This window comes from Schistocerca serialis, unplaced genomic scaffold, assembly GCF_023864345.2.
Source record: "Schistocerca serialis cubense isolate TAMUIC-IGC-003099 unplaced genomic scaffold, iqSchSeri2.2 HiC_scaffold_659, whole genome shotgun sequence".
Lineage (NCBI taxonomy): Eukaryota > Metazoa > Arthropoda > Insecta > Orthoptera > Acrididae > Schistocerca > Schistocerca serialis.
This window is the reverse complement of record NW_026048254.1, coordinates 2,501-7,500: the sequence shown is the minus strand read 5'-3', so window position 1 is coordinate 7,500 and position 5,000 is coordinate 2,501. Positions and strand designations below refer to the sequence as shown.

Genomic DNA, 5,000 nt, shown 5'->3' with positions numbered 1-5,000 from the left:
CCTAACCTATACGGTACCTTAACCTAACCTATACGGTACCTTAACCTAACCTATATTGTACCTTAACCTAACCTATATTGCGCCTTAACCTAACCTCTATTGTAACTTAACCTAACCTATATTGCACCTTAACCTAACCTATATTGCACCTTAACCTAACCTATATTGCGCCTTAACCTAACCTATATTGCGCCTTAACCTAACCTATATTGCGCCTTAACCTAACCTATATTGCGCCTTAACCTAACCTATATTGCGCCTTAACCTAACCTATATTGCGCCTTAACCTAACCTATATTGCGCCTTAACCTAACCTATATTGCGCCTTAACCTAACCTACATTGCGCCTTAACCTAACCTATATTGCGCCTTAACCTAACCTATATTGCGCCTTAACCTAACCTATATTGCGCCTTAACCTAACCTATATTGCGCCTTAACCTAACCTATATTGCGCCTTAACCTAACCTACATTGCGCCTTAACCTAACCTACATTGCGCCTTAACCTAACCTACATTGCGCCTTAACCTAACCTATGTTGCGCCTTAACCTAACCTATGTTGCGCCTTAACCTAACCTATGTTGCGCCTTAACCTAACCTATGTTGCGCCTTAACCTAACCTATGTTGCGCCTTAACCTAACCTATGTTGCGCCGTAACCTAACCTATGTTGCGCCGTAACCTAACCTATGTTGCGCCGTAACCTAACCTATGTTGCGCCTTAACCTAACCTATGTTGCGCCTTAACCTAACCTATGTTGCGCCGTAACCTAACCTATGTTGCGCCGTAACCTAACCTATGTTGCGCCGTAACCTAACCTATGTTGCGCCGTAACCTAACCTATGTTGCGCCGTAACCTAACCTATGTTGCGCCGTAACCTAACCTATGTTGCGCCGTAACCTAACCTATGTTGCGCCGTAACCTAACCTATGTTGCGCCGTAACCTAACCTATGTTGCGCCGTAACCTAACCTATGTTGCGCCGTAACCTAACCTATGTTGCGCCGTAACCTAACCTATGTTGCGCCGTAACCTAACCTATGTTGCGCCGTAACCTAACCTATGTTGCGCCGTAACCTAACCTATGTTGCGCCGTAACCTAACCTATGTTGCGCCGTAACCTAACCTATGTTGCGCCGTAACCTAACCTATGTTGCGCCGTAACCTAACCTATGTTGCGCCGTAACCTAACCTATGTTGCGCCGTAACCTAACCTATATCGTATCTTAACCTAACCTATATCGTATCTTAACCTAACCTATATCGTATCTTAACCTAACCTATATCGTATCTTAACCTAACCTATATCGTATCTTAACCTAACCTATATCGTATCTTAACCTAACCTATATCGTACCTTAACCTAACCTATATTGCCCCTTAACGTAACCCATATTGCGCTGTAACCCAACACACGTTGGGCCTTAACCCAACACACGTTGGGCCTTAACCCAACACACGTTGGGCCTTAACCCAACACACGTTGGGCCTTAACCCAACACACGTTGGGCCTTAACCCAACACACGTTGGGCCTTAACCCAACACACGTTGGGCCTTAACCCAACACACGTTGGGCCTTAACCCAACACACGTTGGGCCTTAACCCAACACACGTTGGGCCTTAACCCAACACACGTTGGGCCTTAACCCAACACACGTTGGGCCTTAACCCAACACACGTTGGGCCTTAACCCAACACACGTTGGGCCTTAACCTGCTCTGTAATTGTCATACGACGCGTTAAATTAGTGTAGTGTTGCCTAACTGCAACCCCCGCAATATAGTTTGCTACTCGCACTGCCCGGTCCCCAGTGTATCGCTTCATGTTAAACACCTTGCAGCTATACACTGTAATGTGGATGGCAGCAGGACGTACATGCTCAATGCCCTTTGCAGTTGTTCATTGGCATTCGCAGTTGTTCATTGGCATTCGCATGGCGAAGCACTTAGCCTACGCTGTGGTATGGCCTGTGTCAACTGTCCGCTGATATTGTACGTCCAAATCACACACTGTACTGCACATTGGTCCTCATGTACTGAATGATACATCGTGGTACATGTGACCGTACAACGACTGCGCCAACAACGGCGAACCATGCGGTCCAAATGTTGTGCACGCAGCTACGTGTCGTCTCCCTATAAGAGCTGGATTGCAGTGTGGTATGCCCTGGATGGCGATCAGCATGAGCCGTCTGTTGATGTAGTGGCGCGTGTTGTCAGACGTTGTCGTCTCTTCTCACACACCGTGATAGCATGGTGCACTGCGTTCCACATCTGCGACATGCGACAGAGGCCGGTTGACAGTCGTTCGCGCAATGGACATCGCATACGTACGGGGGCCACCTTCCACGTGTTTGCGAAGCGTGCACATGTTGTTGCGTGTATGTGGGCAGACATAGTGTGTCGTGACACCTGACACAGGCATGCAACAATCGTTGAATTTGCAAATGGCGATGGACGCCTACGTTTGCTGGTGACGTTACGCAAATGAACAACTGGTAAACCGTTGTGGTGCGGTTGTTCTCGCTAGAGGTGAATCAGTGATGGCGACGATCGGTTGAGCTACCAACCGGTTGTTTCAGCGATACCCACCATGCCCACGAACGTGAATGGCATGTGGGTGTGAAGCGATACGCGGCGGTGGCTGGGTGGGACCGGCCCCGGCCGGTGAGGGGGGGCCTCCCGGCCGTGCTGGCCGCGCGGTGCGTGGGCGCACGCGCTACAGCCGGCTGGTGGGGGCGGCCACTGGCAGGCGCGCCGGCCGACGGAGGCGGCAGGCGGCGCAGCTGCGCGCCGGCGCACCCTGCACGCGGCGCCGTGCGGCCAAAGTAGGTCCTCGCGGGCCCGGTGCGAAGCGCGGTGGACATCTGCAGTGTGCTGGTCCGATTGAGGACTGTGTGCGCTGAGGATGCGCCGCCGCCCGGCGCTCGGCGCCGCGACGCCGTCTGCTGCTCGGTCGCCTCTGCGGTTCTCGCAGGTGGTTTGTATCGCAGCTGTGCGGACGTGTTGGCGCGTGCGCTGTGCTGGGAGAGTTCGCTTCGGCACCCAAGTGGGGCTTTTGTCCTTCTGTGGCGCTGGCGTTGGAGCTGCCGGTCACCGTAGGTGGCGCGTGTTGTCTCCCGCCGGCAATGCCACGACAGCACGCTCCCGGGCCTCTGTCGGCAGCGGCAAGCTCAGTTGGGAGCACGGGTGGTCGCACCTAAAGCGTCTACTCGCCAAACTCCGGGCGATTGCGCCTCTCTCGAACCCGACCAAGTACTTAGGACGGCGCTGCGCGCCGCCGGGACCTGAGAGGGTTTCGAGGTGTATGGTGCAGGGGAGCTCAGCCTCCTCCTGTTTGCAGAATAATTGAGCGGACGCTTGCGTGTTCGCGCGGGCCCCCCGGGACACACTCCGGGCGGCCGGCTGCTCAGCTCTAGTTGACGCAGCTCCCTGGTTGATCCTGCCAGTAGTCATATGCTTGTCTCAAAGATTAAGCCATGCATGTCTCAGTACAAGCCGCATTAAGGTGAAACCGCGAATGGCTCATTAAATCAGTTATGGTTCCTTAGATCGTACCCACGTTACTTGGATAACTGTGGTAATTCTAGAGCTAATACATGCAAACAGAGTCCCGACCAGAGATGGAAGGGACGCTTTTATTAGTCAAAACCAATCGGTCGGCTCGTCCGGTCCGTTTGCCTTGGTGACTCTGAATAACTTTGGGCTGATCGCACGGTCCTCGTACCGGCGACGCATCTTTCAAATGTCTGCCTTATCAACTGTCGATGGTAGGTTCTGCGCCTACCATGGTTGTAACGGGTAACGGGGAATCAGGGTTCGATTCCGGAGAGGGAGCCTGAGAAACGGCTACCACATCCAAGGAAGGCAGCAGGCGCGCAAATTACCCACTCCCGGCACGGGGAGGTAGTGACGAAAAATAACGATACGGGACTCATCCGAGGCCCCGTAATCGGAATGAGTACACTTTAAATCCTTTAACGAGTATCTATTGGAGGGCAAGTCTGGTGCCAGCAGCCGCGGTAATTCCAGCTCCAATAGCGTATATTAAAGTTGTTGCGGTTAAAAAGCTCGTAGTTGGATTTGTGTCCCACGCTGTTGGTTCACCGCCCGTCGGTGTTTAACTGGCATGTATCGTGGGACGTCCTGCCGGTGGGGCGAGCTGAAGGCGTGCGACGCGCCTCGTGCGTGCTCGTGCGTCCCGAGGCGGACCCCGTTGCAATCCTACCAGGGTGCTCTTGAGTGAGTGTCTCGGTGGGCCGGCACGTTTACTTTGAACAAATTAGAGTGCTTAAAGCAGGCAAGCCCGCCTGAATACTGTGTGCATGGAATAATGGAATAGGACCTCGGTTCTATTTTGTTGGTTTTCGGAACCCGAGGTAATGATTAATAGGGACAGGCGGGGGCATTCGTATTGCGACGTTAGAGGTGAAATTCTTGGATCGTCGCAAGACGAACAGAAGCGAAAGCATTTGCCAAGTATGTTTTCATTAATCAAGAACGAAAGTTAGAGGTTCGAAGGCGATCAGATACCGCCCTAGTTCTAACCATAAACGATGCCAGCCAGCGATCCGCCGCAGTTCCTCCGATGACTCGGCGGGCAGCCTCCGGGAAACCAAAGCTTTTGGGTTCCGGGGGAAGTATGGTTGCAAAGCTGAAACTTAAAGGAATTGACGGAAGGGCACCACCAGGAGTGGAGCCTGCGGCTTAATTTGACTCAACACGGGAAACCTCACCAGGCCCGGACACGGGAAGGATTGACAGATTGATAGCTCTTTCTTGATTCGGTGGGTGGTGGTGCATGGCCGTTCTTAGTTGGTGGAGCGATTTGTCTGGTTAATTCCGATAACGAACGAGACTCTAGCCTGCTAACTAGTCGCGTGACATCCTTCGTGCTGTCAGCGATTACTTTTCTTCTTAGAGGGACAGGCGGCTTCTAGCCGCACGAGATTGAGCAATAACAGGTCTGTGATGCCCTTAGATGTTCTGGGCCGCAC

General features: G+C 52.6%; 1 non-coding gene across 1 annotated transcript in view; it reads left to right on the top strand.

The window, feature by feature from the left end:
* Positions 1-3,432: 3,432 nt before the first annotated feature.
* The window catches only part of LOC126449141 (small subunit ribosomal RNA), a 1,909-nt gene continuing 341 nt past the window's right edge, over positions 3,433-5,000 (top strand). Inside the window, exon 1 of the ribosomal RNA XR_007584363.1 lies at positions 3,433-5,000. This exon is cut by the window's right edge and continues 341 nt beyond it. This is a non-coding gene — a ribosomal RNA (small subunit ribosomal RNA).